Source organism: Mauremys mutica, unplaced genomic scaffold (genome assembly GCF_020497125.1).
Source record: "Mauremys mutica isolate MM-2020 ecotype Southern unplaced genomic scaffold, ASM2049712v1 Super-Scaffold_100355, whole genome shotgun sequence".
NCBI classification, from domain to species: Eukaryota; Metazoa; Chordata; order Testudines; family Geoemydidae; genus Mauremys; species Mauremys mutica.
In genome coordinates, this window is record NW_025423322.1 from 407,475 (window position 1) to 432,400 (window position 24,926).

Below are 24,926 nucleotides of genomic sequence, written 5' to 3' on the forward strand. Positions count from 1 at the left end.
TTAGGGGAGAACCTTCTGGATAGAAAAGCAGAAAAGAGTTGAACTGTGACACTTTCTTTAAAGCAGATGTTTTTTTGAAGTAGCAGAAAAATCTGGGTGTTTTTCTTTATTAACAGTTTCTTGGAAGTGTTTTGTGAGACTATAGATGTAAGAGGTTCTTCTTTGTCTTGCTAGAGAATTATTTAAGAAGCTGGACTCCTTCTTTCTGCTGTAAGTCTTTTCAACAGTATGAGGGACAAATGCTTTCCAGATTCTGGGTCTGTTGGGGAGATGGGATTTTTTTTTTTGTATTTTTGGGGGTGGGGTGGGGCGGTTGGTAATATTTGAGGTCACGTGTATATCCACAACTGCATGAGTTACATAGACTTCTCCCCACCCGGCCTACGTTCTATGTATCTTGATTCGTAAGATCAAGACAAGGCACTAGGTGTCGTGCTGCACCCGGCACACAGGGGCCCCAATCCTGATTTCCCCCCCCCCAAGCCTACTGTAATCTAAATGCTACATAATAACCCTTAGCTTCTCATTGTTGCCATCCTCGCTATTGGAAAATCCCCAAAATCACGACAGTGGCTTACAAATCAGGAGCATTCATTTAAAAAAAATGTAATGTGGGTTCTCTTTCTTTCCCTTCTGGTTTTCTGAACCAGGCAAGCTAGAAACTTACCGTTCTAGTGTGGCCAGAGCCCCAGAGAGCAGGAGCCCCCAGCGCCTGGGGCTGGCAGGCAGCGGGGCTCCTTACTTTAATTTCACCCACCAAGTATCAAGTGTGAACTCCTCAGGCACTAGAACAGCCTTAACATGGAGTCACAGACAGACCCCTTGGGCACCCTGACTCTATCTTGCCACCCAGGTGTAGTAGAAGCTGCTGTAACACGCAAGCTCTGTATGTCCTTTAGGGCTAACCCTAGCCAAACAGCCGGGATCCCTTGCTGATGCTTAGAAGGTGTGCCGTCTCCCTGAAGTCCAAGCAGCATCGTGGGAAGGGGGGAACAACAGTTTCTTCCTGACAGGGATTTTTATTCCATTCCCCCACAGCTCAAGCTGATGGGGGCGAGTGTTTGTGCAGGGCTCTGCCTCCTCATAGGTGTGTGAGGAGGAGCAATCAACCAAGTCTTTTGTCCACGGATGATCCACAGTGGCTTGTCTGATGTCTCAGTCAGGGCCTTCTCTTGTTGGAAAGGAGATGACGCCTCTTCTGGTAAACTACCATTTCACACTTGGTAATACTTCTCTCCTGACTGGTGGCGTGGCGGCGGCAAGGGGGTTTACAGCTTTAGTGCCAACGCTTATATATCACCTTACAACATGGGCTACGGCTATTATAGGTGAGAATAATGCATGCAGCAACTCACGAGCTTGTCATAAACTCTAAACACGTTTTTATAAAGCTAATGCCTGTTTTAACAACACTAACAAACAGGTGAGCAAGACTAGTTTCCAGCCATGCGTTTGTCACTTTTCAGTAAGGCCTAGGGGCCTTGGCATGAGCTGGCACCTGGTCTGCCAGTGTCAGAGGAGGATCTGCCCTCTCCTATCCCCAGGTGTCTGTACTGGGAGCAGTACTATTCATCTTATTCATAAATGATCTGGGGAAAGGGCTAAACAGTGAGGTGGCAAAATTTGCAGATGATACAAAATTGCTCAAGAGAGTTAAGTCCCAGGCAGACTGCCAAGAGCCACAAAGAGATCTCACAAAACTGGGTGACGGGACAACCGAATGGCAGATGAACGTCGATGCTCATAAGTGCAAAGTAATGCACATTGGCAAACATAATCCCAACTATCCCTATAAAACGATGGGGTCTAAATTAGCTGTTACCACTCGAGAAAGAGATCTGGGAGTCATTGTGGATAGTTCTCTGAAAACATCCACTCAATGTGCAGCGGAGCATTGGGAATCATTAAGAAAGGGACAGGTAATAAGACAGAAACTATCATATCGCCTCAATATCAATCCATGGTACGCCCACATCTTGAATACTGCGTGCTGATGCGGTCGCCCCCAACCTCAAAAAAGATATATGGGAATGGGAAAGAGTCAGAAACGGACAACAAAGATGATGAGGGGATATGGACCAGCTTCCGTCTAAGAAGAGATTCATAAGATTGGGACTTTTCATCTTGGAAATGAGACGACTAAAGGGGGATACGAGGGAGGTCTATAAAACCATGATCGGCGTGGAGCAAGTAAATAAGGAAGAGTTATTTACTCCTTCTCATAACACACGAACTAGGGGTCACCAAATGAAATTAATAGGCAGCAGCTTTATAACAAACAAAAGGAAGTCTTTCTTCATGCACCACACAGTCAACCTGTGGAACTCTTTGCCAGAGGATGTCGCGAAGGCCAAGACTGTAACAGGGTTCAAAAAAGCACTAGATAAATTCATGGAGGATAGGTCCATCTATGGCGCTTCGCCAACGGTATCCCTAGCTAGGTATCCCTGTTTGCCAGAAGCTGGGCATGGGCGACAGGGGATGGAGCACTTGATGATTCCCTGTTCTGTTCATTCCCTCTGGGGCACCTGGCATTGGCCGCTGTCAGCAGACAGGATACTGGGCAAGGTCTTTAACTTTGACGGGTAGCTGGGAAGACGGTAAATCAGACAGAACCCGTTCGATAAACCTCTTCATTTCCTTTTTATTGCCTGGGTTTTTTTTGTTTTTTGGGGGGGTGGCAGTTGGTAATATTTGAGGTCACATGTATATCCACAACTGCATGAGTTACATAGACTTCTCCCCACCCGGCCTACGTTGTATGTATCTTGGTTCGTAAGATCAAGACAATCTAGTTGAAGCAGGGTCAGTATGAAGTTTACCCTGCCATCTGTTGGTAATCTGTTGTCAAGGCCTTTTGGGGCTGATGTCATTTGCATGATTACACCCACCCCGGATTGCATGATGGGAGTGCTTGACCAAATGGATATTTCAGCTGCTGTGGGATGCCCTGTCTCTTTGTTATTGGGGCAGGAGTAATCCAGTGTATTTTCCTGTTGATTTTGGATCAAGGACAGAGTAACTGTACCTGGCATTTGAGGCCTGAGAGTGTCACCCTCGCCTCGAAAGTTCTCACCATTAAGGGGTATGGGTTTCAAAGGGCAAAATTTAGTGGGAGATTGGAATGAATGTTTGTTGGGTCTCTAGATCTGCTGCTGCTGCTGTTGATGTTCTTTTGGCTGACCCTGGTGTATAAAAACAGAGGCAGTTTTGAATCTCTTCAAATTTTTTGTTGGTGCTGCAGTTGTTTGCCCCAATCTTATGCTGTTAAATTTCTTTCATGGTGTCTTTTGTTCCTGAGAAGTAACAGGCTGCTCTGTGTGTGGTGTTATGGAGTGAAGTAACAAACGTTAGTTACAGAGGAGGTGCATGTGCCACAAAAGTCGTGCTCCTCCTAAGCTTCAGTCTGTGAGTCCAATCTACAAAAATTCCTTGCAGGCTGAGTGGAAAAGAGCATTTTACCCAACAATTAAGTTGTTGCAGTTTAGTTTATTGCCATGATCTCATTCAGCACTATATTTCTACAAACTTCACTAATTAAGTGAGATCAAAAACTACTAGCCAGAGTATATATCTAAATTTTTATTAAGCATCAATGATTTTAGGTGTGTGTTCTAAAACAATATTTGTAATGAAATCATAAACAGCTCCATTTTTAAACTAAAGAGAGAAAAAGTCCATAATATCTATAATTAGGAACTCCAAAGAGTCCTATAACAATAAAAACAAACATTCATTTTCACTTTCTCTTAATTTACTATGTTTTGGAACCCATGTCCCTTGTCTAACGAGATTTATGTACATTTGGGTGAGTCCCAAAATCATGAACTGCTAAGTACCGTTCTACTGTCCTTGGTTCATATCACCAGGATTACTACACTTTATTACTCTTGCCCTAATAAGAAAGAGACTGGGGATCCCACAGCAGCCGAAATGTCCATTTGGACAAGCACCCCCATCATGCAATGCGGGGTGGGTGTGACCATGCACATCAGCAACAAAAGGCCTTTACAACACATCACCAACAGATGTCAGGGTAGAGTTCATTCTGACCCTGTTTACATCCTCCCCCGAGCCAAGAATTGGTGGTCCTGATAAATCACACTCCCTGTTATACCAACTCATTGGTATTGAATGCTGAAGTTATGGCTAGCAAAAGTAGCCACCCATCTCTACCCTGTAGCATCCAGCTTAGCCCTTGTTAACACATAAATCAGTGGATTGTTCTCTGTCCATACCTGAAACTGAGCACCAAACAAGTAGTCTCAAAATTTCTCAGTGATGGCCCATTTCAAGGCCAAGAACTGCAGCTGGTGGATGGGATAGTGAGTTTTGCTATCAGACAGTCCTCAGCTGGCAAAGGCCACAGATTTACATTTAGCTTCCACTTCCTGGTATGGGACTGCTCCCAGACCCTCCAAACTGGCATCAGCATGCAGGATAAACGGTTTGTTTGGGTCAGCAAGGACTAGGACTGGCACATGAATCAGGCAAATAATGATTTCCTGTAAAGCCCTATCACATCTCTCATCCCACCATGTCCCCAATGGAGAGGAGAGGAGACCCTCCCCTGTCCCAGGCCAGGCACACCAAATGTGTTAGGGTAAGATGTCTATAGCCCAGATCTACCAGATCAGATCTGCTGGAAGGAGGGGTTCTTCGGTCAGCCCAGACCCACCAGAGTTGTTGTTGCAGTGAGAGAGAAATATTTCTCATCTAGTTCTTAAATGCTCTGTAGAGAAGAGGCAGTTGGAAGTTTTTTCCCCCCCTTTCAGCTCAAATTGTTCCTCTCTCACCTCACTTTCTGTTTTAACCTGCTCTCTCTTTTTTTCTTGGCCTTGTTTCAGAGCCCTCACAGCCCAATTCTCTGCCCTAACTTTGAGTTCTCTACTGCACCCTGAACCTCTCATTCTAACCCCACCCTAGAGCCTGCATCCTTAGAGCCGGTGCCCTCATCCCCCTGCACTATAACTCTTTTTCCCATGTATCCTGATTTAGGGTGTACTAATAATATTAATTTAGAAAATATGATGAAAATTTAATTTATTAGCTTACATTTTATTTAATTTAATTGAGTTATAAAGTTAAAGTTGCATTACTGCTAGTCAAAAGATACATATGGCATTATATGCTACAAAGTTTTGGTTAATATACTCACACCCTTCCTTGATAACCTGGTGGTAAGAGACACAGGAGCAGCCTTGCAGTTCAGGTTTTCAATTCTTGAGTGAAAGATGCAGTGCTTAGAAAAAGCTAATGTTACTTAGGATTTACTTGACTAAGTTAAACTTAAAATCAAAACCAAATAAACAAAGAATAAAAACTTAGGGAAACTGAGCTTAGCCTAGTTCAGTGGTGAGCTTGAGCCGGTTCGCACCGGTTCGCGCGAGCCGGTTGTTAAATTTAGCAGCCCTTTTAGAACCGGTTGTTCCAGGACAACCAGTTCTATAAGGGCTTTATTTAACAAAAGCTCCGGCCCAAGCTCACTTCCCCCTCCTCTCCTGCTCCGCCCCCTTTCTCCTCCCCCTCCCCTGCTTCCCGCGAATCAGATGTTCGCGGGAACCCTGAACAGGCAGGCAAGCACGCAGATAAGCTGGGGCTGGGGGGAGGGGAGGTGCGGCCGGGCGGCGCGGCAGGGCTCGGCTCCTGCCCCAGCGTCAGGGTCCCAGCCCCAGCCCAGCTGGGCCCCCATTTCCAGGCAGCAAGGTAAGGGAGCAGGGAGGGCATGTTGGATAGAGGGCAGGGGAGTTGGGGGGGTGGATTAATGTTGGAGCAGTCAGAGGGCAGGGAACAGGGGGATTGAATGGTGGCAAGGGTCGGGGGGCAGTCAGGAAGGAGCAGGGGTTGGATGGGGTGGTGGGGGGCAGTTAGGGGTAAGGATTCCAGAGACAGTCAGGGGACAGAGAGAAGGGGTGGTTAGATGGGGTAGGAGTCCCGGGGTGCCATCAGGAATGAGAGAAGGGGTTGGATGGGCTGGCAAGGGGCAGTCAGGGGACAGGGAAGGGGGATGGATAGGGCATGGGGGGGCTGTCAAGGAACATGGGGGGGTTGGATGGGGCAGGAGTCCCCGGGGGGCGCATGACCCCTCATGGGGTGAGGAGGAGGGAACCGGTTGTTAATATTTTGGCAGCTCATCACTGGCCTAGTTCCTTTGAAACTTAAAGTTTTAGAACAAGTACAGCCTACTGATAGTAGATAGAGAGAGAGTGGAGGAAGTAAGTCAGAATGATAGAGGGAAGTGCTCTAGCGAGGTGGGTTACCTCTTTTATAGGGCACAAGCACCGGAAATCCTTCCTCCTATGCCCAAAATTCATTCTTCACCCACAAAACACTAGGGTACGCTTACTTCATAGGCTAGTATGTTTGTGTGTGTTGATGACATGTACATATGCACATAAGTTCCCTTGTGGTGTACCTGTTAAGTCTGTGGGGTACAACACTGAAAAAAACTCCTATGCCATTCTCCATTGTCGATTGGTCTAGGTAAAGGTCTTAGACAGATGTGGGTACTTATCTATTTAAGTAACAAGACAAAGGTCAAATTTCCTTTCTGAGTAAAAGGTCACACTATAGAGATGCTCACTTTGCCTTAGTTTAACATACAGGATATGGCCTGTATGTCCTCGTAAGTCATGTGCCCCAGCCCCCTAATCATTTTTATTGCCCACCGCTGGACTCTCTCCAGTTTGTCCACATCCCTTTTCATGTGGGTCCCAACCCCAAAAGTACTCACATTTCACCCCAATGGCCCCCAAATGCCGGCTTTTAATATGTAAATAGGGTGCTGCCATGGTGACATCCCTCCCGAGCTCTCCAGTGGAGCCTGCTGGCAGAGAACAAGGTAAAAATTAGCCAGGACTTTGCTCAGTCAATTCCCTCTGCTCCCAGCAGTTGGTATTGGAAAGCTCCAAGATGGCTCACTTCCCTTTTTCTCATCAGCTTCAGACCCCAGGGTTACAAATGCACAAACCAGTTGGGAGTCTCCCCTGGGCTCAGGGTGTGGGGCTGCTCTGAGGGGATGGACTTGCACACTTGGGATATTAGTGCAAAGATACAATTTCAATTTCTCTTAGAGAAATCTGAGGGCAATTTATATTTGGTAAAAATCTTATTTAGTGAAAGGAAAGCTGCAGTGACAGCCTGGTTACTGAGGTGCAAAACACTTTCCTCCTGGGAGAAACAAGAAGTTAGAATTAGAAATTTACATCGTTTGTTCCAATGTTGGCACAGGTTTAATTTTCCTTCTGTGTAGGTTTGTTTCAGGCTGTGACTGTTTTGGTTTATTGGGTTGTTTTGTTTTTTTAAGTTGGAATGGAGCTTTTAATTGACATTTGCTGGATTTGAATGGCTGACCTATAACACCAGTTTTGACATAGTTCTGCATATTTTATACAGATTTGGCCAGTATTCAAGGATTTGATTCCTTTATAGGAGGTTTTAGTGGTCAGGCTTACTTATTTTATGTTATTTTATCATCCTGCTGTAGCACACCTTTTTGATAAAATGTTGAAATTATTTATTTATGGTATTTGTTAGTTTTTATTTTTAAAAACAAAATTTTTCTTTGGGTTTTAAATTAAGCATTGTTTTTGGTTTCAATTTTTTATTTTGGCTTTGGTTATTGATGGGCTCTTTAAGAACTTTGGATTTAATACTAAAATTTGGACAGATTTAGATTATTTAAAGTACATCCTGTTTACTATTTTATTTTAATAAAGGTTGTAGTGCTCTAACCCCTGGCCTTTAAGTGAGAAGGAGCAGAGGCATGGGAGACATGGCCCCCGTGAAGGGTGGGACCAGGTGATGGGGGGCACAGCCCCCCCCCAATTTTTTTTGTCTAGTCCACCTCAGTCCCCCACCAAACGAGAAGAGTCTGATGCCACCCCTGCTGGTCACTGGCTGTCACTGCTGCTCCATGGGAAATATGCTCTGTGCATTACCCAGATTGGTGGGAAACACACTCTGTGCATTACCGTGACTGGTCCGTGGGTGTCACTGCTCCTAGAAGGCAGACACACGCTGTGCATTACGCCACCTGGCCACTGGGTGTCACTGCTGTATAAAGGGAAACGCCTTCTGTGCATTACCCTGAATGACCATGAGGTGTCACTGCCGCTCCAAGGGAAACATGCTCTGTGTGTTACCCTGATTGCCCACTGGGTGTCACTGCTGCGCCAAGGGAGACATAAGAACTGCCAGACTGGTTCAGAGGCAAAGTCCATCTAGCCCAGTATCCTCCTGTCTCCTGCCAGCTGCCAGTGCCAGGTGCCCCAGAGGGAATGAACAGAGCAGGGAATCATCCAGTGATCCATCCCCTGCCGCCCATTCCCAGCTTCTGGCAAACAGAGGCTACAGGCACCATCCCTGCCCACCCTGGCTAATAGCCCTTGATGGACCTGTCCTCTGTTCATTTATCTAGTTCTTTTTTTGAACCCTGTTATAGTCTTGGCCTTCACCACATCCTGTGGCAAGGAGTTCCACAGGTTGATTATGCAACTGCCCTGAGTTTACCCCCCCCCCCCGGGTTGTATATGGAAAAGAGGATGAGGATGAGGAGAGCCATGATGTGTCTGTCACTGGCTGGTGCCTCAGTTTCCTCTAGGCAGCAGTGCTGCAGGCTCCTTTGGTCAGTGCCCATGCAGCTGTGTCGGGGGAAGGGGGAGTAGAGGCTTATGCTCCCCAGCCCCACACCCCTCCCCCAGCAGCTGGGGAATCCAGGCCAAATGTAACCCTGGTAGCTGGGCCAGGATTAGCCTGGGCCGGGGTAGGGCTGGGGAGGAATTGCGGGGGAGACAGATGCACCCGCTGTGAGGGGAGATCCTCCCATTCCCTGCCAACCCCCCTCTCTGCTTGCAGCACGGCGCCCCCCAGCACTTCTTACTCTGTCGTGGGGGTGTCTGCTGCCTGCTTCTCCCTTAGCATCGTCTCTCCCCCGAGGCACTGGTGTTGCCCGTCCTGTGCAAATAAGCAGGCCCTGGTGTGCCCCATGGCGCTGCCCTGCAATTGGGGGGGGGCAGCTGTTGGATGGAATATGGGGGTGGGCAAGGCTGGGGACCAGGACTCCTGGGTTCTCCCCCCAAATCTGGGAGGGGAGGGGGTTAGCAGGTAGAGTGAGGGAGGGAGGGGCAGGGCTTGGATCCAGAGCTCCTGCTTTTTCTGGTTTTCTCCACCTCCTGCAGCTGCCTCAGTCCTTTCAGTGCATTTCCTGTTCCAAATTCGTTTGCTGACTTGTGCAACCCACCCCAGAGGTGGCTGCATCTCAGTGTTGGGTGAGGCACCCTTGGCTGCATCACCTCCTAACCACGTCTCTCTCCCCCTGCAGGTGACCCTGCAGCACTCGGCAAACATCCGCAAGATCATGGGGCGCTTTGAGCATTGGGCAGGCAGGGGCCAGGGGCCCAGCCCCCCCAGAGAATGGGACCCAGCCCCCCCCTACTTTTTACAGGGATTAAAGAGGGGCAAAGGGGGGCAAATCAGAGGAGGGGGGTGGCCAGGGTCTGAGCAGGGGGTGGAAATTGACTTGTCGGGGGGTCAAGCAGCTGGAGGCAGAGTTAGGAGAGGGGCTGAAGGGCAAAGTCAGGGAGGGGGGAAGGAGCCGGAGTCCAGCCCAGGGGGAGGCGCTGCCAGAGGGTTAAACCCCGGCACAGGCAGGGGCAGAGGGGTAACAGTTACCCCGGGGGGCTGAGACTCCAGTGTTTGCAAAAACAGGGTGGGGGGAGCAGAGGGGCTTTTCTATTTCCCCTCCCACAGGCAGCACCTCTCAGCATGGGCTTCCCAGGGCTGGGCTCTTAAAGGCACAGGCATCCCACTGCCTAGACACTGCAGCTCCTCTCTGATGTGACCTACTGAGGTGCTGCAGTAGGAGACTCAATTCAGTGAAACCGGGCATTCCCTATACGCCCCCCAGCCAGGGGGCTGTGCACCCCTCCCCCGAATTTCCCCAACACCCCCCCCCCAGAGGTCAGGTAGTTACATGCAGCGCTGCCAATGTTGTCACTGGCTGCAAATCTGAATGGAAATTGCAACGTTAACACACACTTTAAAAGCAGATCCAACGTATGAAAAATACTTGTACCTGAGAAAGTAAAATAGGTTTGAAAAGTCTGGACAAAGCCGGGTTTCCTCACCCAGCTGTTGTGTTTGCTGACAATGTCGGTGCATTGGCTTCGGCAATGTTGGTCAACCTCAGAATTTCAAATGATGATTTGGAAGCAAGGTGCGGATGAGCTCTCCCCTGACAGCTAGTGATGACCAGGGTTGGGGGAGGCTTTGGGACCAGACTGTATTTACATGAACTCACCTACTCTGCCGAGGTGTCCAGCAGACAGAGCTGGGCCGCCTCTGCTCTAGGTGCCCAGAGGAGGAGGGAAGGTGAGTGGGGCTCCAGCCTGGGGCTCTTCCTCCCTCCTGCCAAGCCCTGACTATCAATCCCGGCCCTAACCCTCCTTTCTTCAAGCGCCATGTGGGCCAGAGGAAAAGTGTGGCAGGAAGCACCAGGGCCAAACTTGTGGGCATCAGGTGAAGCAGCAAGAATCCCACCCATCAGGATAGCAAGTTCTAGAGCCCTAACCCATTGTGGCCACCCCAGCCAGAGACCTGGCTCTAGGAGGGGTGAGTCACCCAGCAGGAGGGGAAAGACTGCCTCTTGCACAGCTGGAGACAGGGAAGTTGAGTACTGGGAGCTCCAGGGCTTTACCACAAGGTCCCACTGAGATTTGAACTCAGATTGCAGGATTCAGAGTCCTGAGTGCTGCCCATTACACCATGGGACCAGCTCATACTGCCTTCTCTGCAGAGGGGATACACCTTTCTGGGGGACAGGCCAGGAGTCACACTGACTGGATTTACCTGAAGGAGAGCACGTCGACATGGCTAATCTATGGGGCACTAGGTGGGTGGCAGAGGCTTTAGGTGCTGAGAGTTTGCCTGACCCCTCAGGGACACAACGTGAGGGGGTGTCCGAGGGATCTCTATGGAAGGAGCAGAACAGGATTTACTTGGGGTGGGGAGAGAATTGAGTGTGTCTCAGGGGGTTGTACGAGGGTGAGGGACTGGCTAAAACACAGGCCTCGCTGTGAGGAGGATTCAAACCTGCACAGGGGAACCCTATTAGATTTCAAAGCCAACACCTTAACCACTCAGCCATCACAGCGGTGAGCAGGAAACTGCCCCAGTGCCAGAGAAACTGGTAAAGAATCACAATGCCCAGGTGTGAAGTCATCTGAACTACAGAATTCCCACTGCAAACCTGGCTCCCAAAGCACAGGGGGGATTTGGGTTTGTTCTCTTTGCTTAGCCATGTGCAGTCGCCCAGAGAGCGCGTTTAAAAGTCTCCCCTCCCACAGAGCGGGAAGGGGAAATGATTCTCAACTTGAAGCCTGGTGTGAATGAGGATTTCTGGACCAAGGGGCCAGGGACTGACCTTTGCTAGAGAAACCTCTGTCAAGTTTGAGCCAATTTGGACAAGTCAGCAAATAAGAACAACCTCAGGTCTCAGTAACTGCTGCAGGTAGCAAAGTCCTACAGGGAGCAGTTTCTGGCACTACACCTGCACAGCTCTGCTCCCCGGCTCTTCTCGGGCTCCTGCTCTCTCCTTAGCTCCGCCCCACTCTGGCCCAGGCAGTTCCAGCTCCCACGGAGGATGGGACCCCCTGGCCTGGTGACTCCCTCATTACACTGCCTGGCCTGTCAGTGCGGCTAACTTGGAGCTTTGGCCTCTCCCCATTGCCCCTGGGGACTGTCAGTCTCAGGGGCCTGATTTCCCATTGGCCCTTCCCCCTTCTATTGGTGCTGGGAACTAGCCAACCAAACCCCCACTAAGTTTTAGTAAGGGGCCAACAGTCTCTTACTTGAGCCGGCCCCGTGAGGGTCACCGATGCACAGAGACAGCAGCATGAGCTGGTCCCATGGTGTAATGTTCCATGGGCATCCTACTAGATTGCCAGCTGCTTTTCAACTGCAATGTGGAGACTGTTTGTGTGTGGGGAGAGACAGTGAGTGTGTTGAGGTAGGTAGGAGCGGACCATTATTATCCCTCCTTGAAAGAGGGAGAAGCTAAGGCTGAGAAAGGAGAATTGACTTGTCTTAAGTCACACAACCAGTCAGTGGCAGAGTTGGGAATAGGACCCAAGAGCCCTGATTTTCAAACTAACCATTCGATCTTGAATTGCAGACATTGAATGACCTGAATAAAGTGCTCTCAGATGAGCTCCACACCAACAACAGTGCACAGTAATTGTTCAGCAAGTATTTGAGGAGAACTGCAATGTTAAAGAGCATCATGAACTGCTCAGAGACCATTAATGCAGAGAAGCAGCAAAATTCATCAAACATATGACTGGTTCTGACTTATTTACTTGATGTTAAAAGAGAACAACAAGGACCTGAGTCTCCTCCCTGTCAATAACCCCCTGCTCAGCCAATCAGGGTAGAGACTGAGGACGGGGAGCTTAAGGGTTCTCACCAGAGAGCCCAAAGGATGGCCCAGGTCACCAGTGGGGATCACTGCCCGAGCACTATTTCAGCCCCACATTTTTGGGTGGACCTCCCACAGTGGGAGCTGCAGACCACTCCATCGCAAAACACACACACACACACGCACACACCCCCTCGCTCCTGGTGTTGGGAGGGGAACAGGTGAAAAGACAGAAGAAGCAAGAGACAAAGAGAAAGGAGGAAGGGAGGGAGGGATGGAGGAAAAGGTGAAACAAAAAGGACAAACCCTAATATCCCCAGTGATTCTAAGGGACAAAATCCCAGGTGCGCAATAAAATTCTGCCTCCTTAAGCTCGTGGTTTCCATGCCTAGAATTCAACAGTCACCAGATGGATCAGGCTGAACAGGTTTCAAACCTCGAGGAGGCTCTTACCTTCTAAACAGGGACGTCTGTTTTCTAGTAAAATCAGGCAAAGGGAAGGAGAAAACTCAGAAGAGGTTCCTCCTGGCCCTCACATCCGTGAACCCGAATACTCTCTCAGTCCTCAAAGAGAGACCTGGAGAAGGAGACTTGCTGAAGCAAAGCCACAGGGGTCTCTGAGGTTTCCCTGGCCCCTCGCCCCTGTCCTGCCTGGCTGATGTCAGCATCTCTCTGTGAGGTCACCACCTCCCCACCACCTTTGACCAATAGTCTGAGGTCCTGCAAAAAGCCTTTGTGATGTCACTGCCACACCCCTCCCTTGCTGGGCTAATGTCATGCCCCTGCCCAGGCACTTGGGAGGTTTGAGCTACTCCCTGTGGATCACCCCACTCAAGGAGCATTCGTTCTAGGAAGCAAGCCGGCTAGACAGGAAAACATCACATGCTGCTCCCAATGCTACACTCAGTTTTTCAGAAATTAGTCGACTTTATGGCCAGAAGAGACCATTAGAGCATCTAATCTGACCCCCTGCATATCACGGGCCTCCTGTATGACACCAGAGCTACTTCTGGGGCAAACACATTCCAGAAAGGCATCTAGTCTCCATTAGATGACATCAGGAAATGGCAAATCCACCACTTTCCTTGGTAGCTTGTTCCTGTGGTGAATCATCCTCGGTTTGAATATTTGTGTCTTATTTCTAATATGAATTTGTCTCTTTTCACCTTCCAGCCACTGGGTCTTGTTATGCCTTTCTCTGCTCGATTAAAGAGCCCTTTCATACCCAATCTTTTCTCTCCATTAAGGCCCTTCAACACTTCAGTGAAATCACCTTTCAATCTTCTTTTGATAAGCTAAACAGGTTGAGCTCGTTCAATAGCTCACTAGAAGGCATTTTTCTCCAGTCCTCAGAACACTTCGTGGCTCTTTGGTCATCAGACTCCTGAACTGCAGCTGGATGTGGCTCTTGTTCTTCTGCACAGCACAGCTCCTGGAGAAGAGGGATCTGCAAATGTACATTCATATGATACCTTTGTTTAACTGATGAAAACATAAACTAGACACTTAGAGGATTGGAACTGATTTCAGCTGATGGACAGCTTTGCTAGGTTTTTGTGCATTTGGACAGCGAAATGTTGAGTGTTTACATTGATATCAAGCACTCCTGTAGAGAGGATCCCCTGAACATAATGGAGAATGGAAATGAAAATGTTTTCCTTTTTTTAAAAAAAAGAAAGAGGGTTATAAGAGAACACTAGAGCTTGAATCAAGGACCACTTGATCTGTTATTAAGCAGTCTACCACTGAGCTATACCACCATGACCAAAGGAGTATGGACTCATGATCTCCAGGACTTTGAAGGACAAACCCTGCTTCATCGAGGTCCTTTGCCATTCCCAGAACACAGGTGGTTTTAAAAATGGGGTTTGATTAAACTTCTTAAATGTGTTAAACACCACAGCTTGCGCACCCACCGATATAGCTTCTCCCACTGACATAGCTGTCACCTCTTTGGGAAGTGGATTAACTACACCCACAGGAAAACTCTCTCCCTTTAGCATAGAGCAGTGGTTCTCAAACTGTGAGTCAGGACCCCAAAGTGGGTCATAACCCTGTTTTAATGGGGTCGCCAGGGCTGGCATTAGACTTGTTGGGGCCTGGGGCTGAAGCCAAAAGTCTGAGCCCCACCACCCAGGGCTGAATCCCTAAAGCTCTGGTTTTGCCCTTCCCCAACTGGATAAGAGGGCACAGTGTAAAATGTTTGGGGAACACTGTTTTATGGTGACGTTCTCAATCTCTTCTATGAAGTCCAATAAAAGCTATTCCTCACCCACCCACCCACCCCTCCATCAGGACGGACTAGGTATGTTCTGCTGCCCTTCACTCATGCAGGAAGGATAATAACATTTCATTCCACTCAATCCTAAAGTGATTTGTAACCTGCCACCAGCCAAAACTGGTCATTTTGGGAAAGTGGCCCCATCATGCTGCATAGCTAGGCACACTAGGTGTGTCTGTGCAAACACGGTCTGTTCCTGAAGTCTTTCCCCCAGCTCCTCACTCGATGTGAGGGGGGAGCTCATTCAGCCCCTGCTTCCGCTTAGTATTTAAAAATGCCTTATTGGCCCTGTCTCTGCTGACCTTAGATTTCTCCTCCTGTCCTTTTTTGTACAGTTATGATGAGCTGGCTGAGTGGTTAAGATGATGGACTGCTACTCTAGTGTGCTCTGCACACATGGGTTTGAATCCCATTCTCATCGGATGCATTTAGTCTTCACCCATCCTTTATAAAAAACCTTCTTCCCCTTTGGTACAATGACAGATCAAACAATGGTGCTTCTTGCAAACAAAAACCTTCTCAGAAACTCAGAACTCCCTTGCTTTAAATAAAATGTCTAAAACCCAGATTTCTAAAAAAAAATAATTCTCTGGTGCTGTATTTCTTAGTTTTTATCTCAAAAGGGAACATCCTCATCATCTCCCCCAAACACCCTGGGACCTGCCCAAATTATTAAAATACCCTCAACCCGAGCAAGGCCAGAGCAGTGAACCAGAGCTAGTGTCTAGGCCAAGCTGTTCTGAAGGAGGCAACTCCAACATTTTCTCCCTGCTTCCCTTGGCAAGGTCTGACTGAGAAAACAAAATTCCCCAAACTGAAAATTTTCTGCTGAAAAACCAATACTAGTCTGTTTGGGGACTTTGGTTTGCAAGTATTATTGTTATTATTCTCTTCTGATTTCTGAATCAGTTCAGTCTTTGTCCTCCAGGTGTGTTTCCACCTGCTGAGTTGTGGGGGAGAGAGGCCAAGTCATGATGTCTCTTCCCCTCTTTCATAGTTTCTTCCAACTTGCTAGGAAGCTCCTTTGTTACCATGTGAGTCAAGCAGTGTCCATTGTCGCTGTGCTATCTTGGAGAAGTCTGCATTGTACACAGATCCTGGGATAGTCTTTGGGAGTGTGGATACCGTCAATGGGCCAGCAGTGAGTCTGGCTCCTCCATTGTCACACCTGAAAGGCTGGTGGGGGGCATTTCCCAACCTCATAACATCTCTCAATAACACACACAGAGCAAAACTTCATAACTTCCCAACCAATGCGAGCACACACAATCCAACACGATATTAATGTTCAACAGATCAAGACTTTTGAAATGATACCTCACCAGGCAGACTTTGTACAAACCATGTCATCATTATATGAGAGTGGTGAATATGGGGCTTGCAGGTGCTGCTTTGAGCACAGCGTGCCACACCTGGGCTTACATTGCAGTGGAGACGTACCCTTAGAGTCCATCTCTCCTGGGATAAAGATGGCAGCAGGGCTGGCCTGGGTCATCTGACTTGGGCTCCTGGACATAAAGCTGAGGGGCTAAAAACTGTGGTGCAGATATTTGTGTTCACGCTGAAGCCTGGGCTCAGAAACCCTCACCCCTCGTGGGGCCTCAGAGGTTGGGCTCAAGCCCATATGTCTGCACTGTAATTTTATAGAGGTTGGGAGGGAGTTTAGCAAGTGAAAATGGTAAAACCGCATTGAGGGGACTGGAACACTGACCTGTCAGCTCTTAACACCCAAACTTTCAGTAACTCTATTATCAGTGCCTGTGAGTGTAATTTAAACCATAGGTCCATCTAGCCCTGAATCTTGTCTTCTGACAGTAGCCAATACCAGGTGCCCCAAAAGCCATTCCCAAGGGACTACAAGGAGTTGAACCCAGGATCTCCTGTTTACAAAACAGAGACTTTAACCAGCTAACCGAGGATACCTACTGTTGCTTAAAATGCTGTGTTTGCCCACACCTGACTCTCTACCAATCCCCACTGGGCCCTGACAAGTGTTGTTCGTGTTTGTATTCTGTAAAGCAGAGCAGCAGATGAAGTTTTGCTCCCAAGGTGTGTGTGTGATTCTTTGGACAGGTCTACACTACAAAATTAGGTTAGTGTAATTACATTACTTAGGCTGGCAATGCAGTTCTATCAAGCTAATCCCGGTATAGATAGTGGCTCAGCTGTCAGAACTTTCTGGAGCTATGAAAGGGGAGGGACCCAGTCTCTGTAGCAGAAATGCAGGGCAGGTGAGTTCACGGCAGATGGGGTGGGATACTGGTGGAAACCAGTTATGGTGATATAATGACCAGCAGCATTTACACTGACATTTGTCACTTTAAGTTTGCTGCAAAAAGCACTAGGCCTCTCGTCGACGTGGTTTTATTTTGTCACCAAAACAGGGCAATTTTGTCGCCAGACGTGGTATTGCAGTGTGTGCACCAGCCAAAAACTGTTGACCGAGGGAGCGTTGTGTGTTTTTCACACATCTGAGCAATATAATGATGCTGAAGTAACCTTGTAGTGCAGACCTGGCCAAAGATTCACACACACACACACAAACAAACACACAGCTTGCAAGGAAAACCTCACCTGCTCCTCTGCTTTGCAGAATCCAAACACAAGCAAAGCTTTTCAGGCCCCAGTGGGGATGACAGGGAGTCAGGTGTGGGCATACACTGTGTTTTTGCCACAGGCAGGCACCCTGGCTTAGCTGGCTAAAGCCCCTGACTTGTAAACAGGAGATCCTGGGTTCAATTCTAAGTGGTACCTTGTTGACTAACTCTTGGGTAACTTGGTATCGGCTACTGTGGGAGGACAAAACACAGAGCTCTTTGGTCCAGCCCAGTATAGTTGTTTAAATTACACTCATGGGCACTGATACCAGACTTACTGAAAGTTTGAGAGTTAAGAGCTGATAGGTCAGTGTTCCAGCCTGTCACAGATGACCCCCTCCCTGTGGGACAGAGGCAGGTCTGGGCTCTCACACCAAATGGCTCATTGTGGCTGCCAGAACCTGTGGGCAGCTCATTTAGTTTGCACCCAGGGTTGAGTCCTGCTTTGTGCACCGTGTGTGAAAATGAAAATCCTAAACCGCCCTTTGAAATAACAAATGCAGCAGGACGTGTTATTGTCACTGCCCCAAAGCAGACAGACCAATGGAGAAATGCCGTTGAGTCCAGGGTAATACTCCACTGCCATTTTACCTTGTTTGCTTGCTAAACTCCCTCCCAACCTTGTGGGGTACAGAGCCCGGTATTGAGCCTGAGCCGAGATGTCTACGGTGCAAATTTACCACCCCACGGCCCTAGCCTGGGAGCCTGCACTGGCACGGGACAGCCATGGGTGTTTCATTGCAGTGTGGACATAGCCTAGCATTACACTCATCCTGGAGGGGGGGATGGGAGCTCCCATTGTGGGGATCCTGAACTGGTGGGAGGGAGGCACCAAGTACCAGGGATCCCGAAACGCGGAACAGGGACACCCACACACCAGGTATCTTGCAGCAAGAGCTGCAGTCTTGATTTACAAACTGCAAGTTATGGGGAATTTACCACCTCCCTTGCGGAGCTTGTTCCACTAGATAATTAGCCTCACGGTTAAAAAACGGTCATTTCCAGGTGGGATTTTCTGACATCGACTGCAAGCCAATGGGGTCTTGTTCAACCTTTGTCTGGTGAATTAAAGAACCGTTTAAAATCACATATTCCCCCCTCTGGGCATTTGTAAAATGTATTTAAACCAGTGATTAAATCACCTCTTAACCTCCAGTCAATGAAATCAATTGAGCTTCTTCAGTCTCTCGCTGGAGACATTTCCCTTGTTTTTAAAGGCAAAAATCCTGATCTTTCCAACGGGAGCTGCTGCTTCAATGTTCAGTTTGGGGAGGGATTTGGCTGCACTCAGAGATCTGCCCGCGGGTTACAATCTGCGAGCCGAAGGGCCGAACGCAAACAGCGTTTAGATGGGACCGTTAGTGCCGCCCCCGTGTGGCCAAAGACTAGAACTGACGAGCAGAGTTTACAGCTGGAGCCTGGGACGCTCCTGAACAAACTGGGCACGAAGCCTCTCGCGTGGGATCCTCGCTGTGCAGCAGGAGGCGGAGGGAAGCTGATTGTCAGGGCTCAGGTCAGCTCCCTGCCAGGCTGAGCCGGTGTCTGTGCTAAGCTCGGCATCAATCAGGTGATTCTGGGAAGTTCGGGGTCCCCAGGCTCCCACAGGAGGGTGAAGCAGGTCACTCCTGGAGCAGGTTAAAGCTGCAGGGTGGCAGTGGGGTCGATGCCCCTGTGAACAGCTGCTGTAGCACCGCCTGGGCAGGACAGAGAGAGCCAGTTATAACCCCCCCCCCCCCACCAGCCTGCATCGGGGGATGGGAGCGCTCACACCCTGGGGACCCACCCACCATAGATCTACTGGGGGGAGAGTGGCAACCACACACCCAGGATCTTGTAGGGGGGACAAGGGCATCCACACTCTGGGATCCTCTGCAGAGAGACGGACACCCACACACCCAGGATTCTGTATGGGGGGCAGAGGTACCCGCACACCTGGGCGGGGGATGGGGGGCACCGAAACATCCGGGATCTTACCTGGCAGGACAGCGGCGCCTGCAGCTCGACATGAGATGGGGGTGGGGGAAGCAGGAGCATTTCCCAGTTCCAGGCTGTCCCCGTCTGGCCAAGGCACAGAGCTCACAAGCAGAGTTTAAAGCTCCAGCTGCCAAACTGCAAAGCAAGCTGGGCCCCGTGGCTGGTACCTGTGATTCCCAGCTCCTGGGGAGGCTGAGGCTGGCGGATTGCTTGAGCTCAGGAGTTCTGGGCTGCAGGGGGCTGTGCCGATTGGGTGTCCGCACTAAGTTCAGCATCAATTTGGTGATCCCGGGGAAGCTTGGGGTCCCCAGGTTGCCTAAGGAGAGGTGAATCAGCCCAGATTGGCAACAGAGCAGGTCAAAACTCCCATGCTGATCAGTAATGGGATCATGCCTGTGAATATCCCCTGCAGCGTAGCCTGGGCAAGACAGTGAGACACAGTCTCTTTTTAGACACCCCTATCCCGCAGAGCCTGGATGGGGGGATGGCAGCACCCACACGCTGGGGAATCTGACTTGGGGGAGGGATGCACCCAACCAACACGGATCTTGAAAAGAGGAACAGCGACACCCACACACCACAGAGCCTGGATGGGGGCAGGGGAACCACACACGGGAGCTAGTTCATGGGGTGGGGGACACACCCATATGCTCCATTGCACCATTCTTAATGAGAAGAACGGGGGCATCCGCACAACATGGATCCTTAACGAGCTGGGGGACACCCACACACTCCACTATTAACCAGGAGGGACAGGGGCACCAGACACCCCCAGTAGCATGGAGAACCCCCACATCCACCGGATCCCTCATGGGGGATAAGACAGAGGGGATTGTAATGGGGCCCAGCGCACCCACGCACCAGGGATTGTTAAGGGTTGAAGGGACAGGGACACCCACACACACTGAGATCACGTCCTTGGAGGAACGCAAACCCTCCACAGAAGGACCTGGTCTGTTCCATGATGGCAGCCCAGCCTGGGTGAATCAAAGTCTCCTTTTATACAGGCACGCCCCAGAGATCCTGACTAGGGCGAGAGAGACACCCACCCACCAGAGATCCTTAATGGTCTAGGGTGCACCCACACACCAGGGATTCTTATGGGTAGGAGGAATGGAGACAGCCAGACACACTGAGATCACTTCCTCCAAGGAGCCTGGGCCAGACAGGGAGACACAGTCCCCCTTTACAGATCTGCCAGACAACCTGCCTCCCACCCCCTCCACACAATGTTCTTATTTGGAGGTGAAGCCAGGGAAACCACATGGAGGATTCTTATCTGGGGAACTGGGGGGACCCACTTACCACCAGAGATTCTTAAGGGCAGGAGGAACAGGGACTCCCACCTCTGCAGCATGGGGGTGGGTCGCCTGCTGGGATCATCTGGGCATATTTCACCTCGTCAGTTCCCTGCCATTGCCTTGGGGGCCCCTTGTTCGCTGCCTCTGGTACCCAGTTTAGCCTCCTTCCTGAGGCTGAAACGCTTTGATCTGTCTAAGGTCTGTGGGATCAATATGTGCCTTGGTGTAATTCTGTGTTATTCGGGGGTCAGACTAGCTGAGCTAATGGCCCCTTCTGCCCTTAAACGCCATGAAAACATTTCCCTGGTTTCTCCTTGCGCCTGACAGACACCACGGTGAGGGGCCCAAGAGAAGATCCTGGACACAGCGCTCTGGCTCTTACTTTACTTGGGGACGTCAGCGCTGTCCTAGCAAAGCTGCTGCTAAAGCGCTGGATTTGGGGAACTGTTCGGCTCCGGTTCAGAGATCTGCCTGTGGGGTGTGAACCTGCCACGAGGAGTGGGAAACGCAACCAGCAACGGGAGGCGTTGGCTGAGCTCCAGGTTGCCCCCGTGTGGCCAAAGCTTAGAACTGAGCAGCGGAGTTTAAAGCTGGCGCTGGGAAGGACCTGAACACACGGGGCATGAAGGCTTCTGCGTGTAACACTTGTTGGGTGGGCAGCTGGGCGTAGCTGATTGCCAGGGTTCAGGGCTGCAACCCGGGGTGCTGAGCAGGTGTCTGTGCTCAGGTTGGCCTCGCTATGATGGTTTCTGGAAAGTTTGGGGTCACCAGTCTCCCTAAAGAGAGAGGAGCCAGGTCAGCCCACGAAAGGAGGCCGGCAAAACTCTGGTACCAATTGGCCGTGGGACTGCCCCTGTGAAGAGCCACTGCAGCCCCGCCAGGGAGAGCCGGTCTCTCTTTATGCAGCCCGCCCCCCCCCGCCACAATTCCTCAGGATGAGGGTTGTGCTCAAAGATCTGTGCCCCGTGTTTTCACCTCCATGTGAAGCGCACAGTGCAAATAACCCTCAGCGCGTCAGCTCAGTTCCAGGCTCCACTTCCACCGGCTCATGCAAGATGGTGCAGAGGAGCCCCTGGGTGGCTGTGGGCCTGGGGAGGATGGCTTTTGATTTTTCGGCTTGACTGCTACGGGCAGCAAGGCCAAAAGTCAGATGGCCGACTCTCCCGTCCACCACGCTCATCAGGAGCCCTTAGTCGACAGGCTCGGAGAATGCGGGCAGCGTCCCCCACTAACTCTCGCATGCAAAGCGAGCGCTCTGCCGCTTGAGCTAATTCCCTGCAGCTGGCCTGACTCTCAGGCACCGGGCAAAAAAAGGCAAGAGCTCTGTGGCCTTAAGCAGAACAGAGCCTGAAATGGGGGCGGGGCGCTACCCAGAGCTGGGGAAGGGGGTCCGAGTCCCAGCCACACTCCTCGGCACAAACACCAACGCTCCCTCCCTGGAGTGTGTCTGGGCTGAGAGTTAGCCCCTGAAACAAGCACCAAACTTCAGAAGACAACGCAGGGATAGATCACTTGACGATTGCCTGCTCTGGCCATTGCATCTGAAGCGCCTGGCATCGGTTACTGTCAGAAGACGGGATAGTGGCCTAGATGGACCATCGGTCTCACCCAGGAGGGCCGTTCTTATCTTCACCACTTTCCTCTAACCCAAGCAAAGCCAGGAGCAGGCCCAGCTCAGCAACTCTAGCAGGATCCCTGGCCCCTGGCCCAGCATACAGCAAAGCGACCCTGCCTCCGCCAGGATAGACAGCCACCGACTCCCTCTTCCAGACCAACGCAGCCCTTCCCCGCTTTGGCTGTCTCCAAGCTGTCTGCGTGCTCTGCTCTGCTCCACGGCTGCCATGCTGCCTGAGATCAGGAGGCTGCGAGGTCTCACGGTCTCAGCTGAGCTGAATCGCGTGCCACCCCGCCCATCTCCTCATTCCCTTCATGGACCCCTGGGATGTGAGTAATTCTGTATTTGAGTGGCTCTCCCTCCCGGCCAATGAGCTTGGCGTAGACTAGCAGGGAGGGAGGAGGAAAGGGATTGTGCTCCAGTGAGAGCTCAGAAAGAAAGGTGCAGGTCCCCCACTAGAGCCCAGCCCAGCAGAGCAAAGCAGAGCAGAGCAGGCTGGAGAATGTGTGTATGGGTCTGACTACTTCTCCCATGCTCTTCCATTTGAGCTAACTTCCCCCAGCTGTCTCCAGCCTCCCAGTCAGCGCAAGGGGGAGAAGGGCCAGGGAGGAAGAGCTTTGTGCTCCGCAAGGGCTGGCTTTTTGGGAGGCCAAGCAGGGAGAGGGATGGAGGCCACTGGAGGAGCTGAGCCGGCTGACTGTCCATGGCTTCTAAAAGAAGGGCAAGAAAAGGTCCCGTGGCTGCCTTGCCGCTGGAGAACGCAGGTATTGATCCCACTTCCTCTTGCATGCAAAGCAAGCGCTCTACCACTTGAGCTAATTCCCCTACCTTGGCATGCTGTGTCTCGATCCATCCATTCGATAACGGAGGTCACATCGTTCCCCGCACCAGCCGGTGACTCCTTCAAAAAGGGTCAGGCAAGGCAGGGTTTTCCATAGGCCGGCTAGCTCAGCTGGTTAGAGCGTGGTGCTGATAACGCCAAGGTCATGGGTTCAAGCCCCATGCTGGCCACTCTGGGTGCAGGAGGGAGAGGGTGGTTTCTGATCTTTTGGCTGACTGATAGGGGTGGCAGAGGCCAAAACCAGGTGGGCCGGGAGTGGGCAAGAGCCCTGCTGGGCACAGGCGCCGGGCAGGACCAAGCCCCGGACACCTCCTTGGGCTCCCCTCCCTGGGCTCCTCGCTCCACCTGCTGCCTGAAAGGAACTTGGAGACGGGTGAGCCCAGCCGGCTGCCTTCCAGGCTCATAGGAGGCCAGGCTTGAGCTGCCCGCCCGCGAAGCCAAAATCGCAGGCCTGCCGGCTCGCCCCCATTTCCACAAAGAGTTGACCTGATGGCCCGAATTCTTGCCGGCCGCCAGCTCCACCCAAATGGACCCGACGCCGGATCACGCTCCCCAGCCCAAGCCACAGAGGAAGGCTTAATACTCGGCACCCCAACCTAGGGGAGAGGCTTCACACTCCGCCGGCGCAGGGTGACCTTTGGGACTTCCCTGGACACCATCCTCCCACCGCCCACAGCCAGACCCCCCAAGCCCACCCCTCCGACAGCAAGGAGCAGGAGGACCACTCCGCCCAGGGGCACCACCACTCGAAGTCAGCTTCACTTGCTTTCTCTTCTACCCCTTTCCTCCCAAGTTATGCGCGCCTCACGGGAGCCGGCCCTGGGAAGACGCAGGCACGGCACTCTGACTTGTGTCTCCCTTGGCGCAGCAGTGACACCCAGTGGGCAGTCAGAGTAATGCACAGAAGGTGTTTTCCTTGGCGCAGCAGTGACACCCAGTGGCCAATCAGGGTAACACACAGAGTATGTTTCCCGTGGAGCAGCAGTGACACCCAGTGACCAGCAGGTGGTATCAGACTCTTCTCGTTTGGTAGGGGACTGAAGTGGGCTAGACAAAAAAAATTGGGGAGGCACACCTGGCCCCACCCTTCATGAGGCCATGCCTCCCATGCCTCTGCTCCTTCCCAGTTAAAGGCCAGTCTCATCTCCTCTCCCCCCGGTCAGGGTTTAGAGCAATACAACCTTTATTAAAATAAAATAGTAGACAGGGTTTACTTTAAATAGTTTAAATCTGTCCAAATTTTAGTATTAAATCCAAAGTTCTTAAAGATCCCATCAATAACCAAAACCTAAATGAAAAATTGAAACCAAAAACAATGCTTAATTTAAAACCCAAACATTAAGAAAAACTTTGTTTTTAAAAATAAAAACTAACAAATGCCATAAATTAATAATTTCAACATTTTATCGAAAAGGTGTGCTACAGCAGGATGATAAAATAACATAAAATAAATAAGCCTGACCACTAAAACCTCCTATAAAGGAATCGAATCCTTGAATACTGGCCAAATCTGTATAAAATATGCAGAACTATGTCAAAACTGGTGTTGCAGGTCAGCCATTCGAATCCAGCAAATGTCATTTAAAAGCTCCATTCCAACTAAAAAAAACAAAACAACGCAATAAACCAAAACAGTCACAGCCTGAAACAAACCTACACAGAAGCAAAATTAAACCTGTGCCAACATTGGAACAAACTATGTAAATTTCTAATTCTAACTTCTTGTTTCTCCCAGGAGGAAAGTGTTTTGCATCCCAGTAACCAGGCTGTCACTGCAGCTTTCCTTTCACTAAATAAGATTTTTATCAAATATAAATTGCCCTCAGATTTCTCTATGAGAAACTGAATCTTTGCACTAATATCCCAAGTGTGTAGGTGTATCCCCTCAGAGCAGCCCCACAC

At 50.4% G+C, this 24,926-nt stretch overlaps 2 non-coding genes across 2 annotated transcripts; one reads left to right on the plus strand and one right to left on the minus strand.

Annotated features, from left to right (window-relative positions):
- Positions 1 to 10,700: 10,700 nt before the first annotated feature.
- Positions 10,701 to 10,772, minus strand: TRNAQ-CUG. Its single transcript has one exon. It is a non-coding gene; the product is annotated as a tRNA-Gln (tRNA).
- Positions 10,773 to 23,120: 12,348 nt separating this feature from the next.
- Positions 23,121 to 23,194, plus strand: TRNAI-GAU. The gene has a single exon. It is a non-coding gene; the product is annotated as a tRNA-Ile (tRNA).
- Positions 23,195 to 24,926: the final 1,732 nt, after the last annotated feature.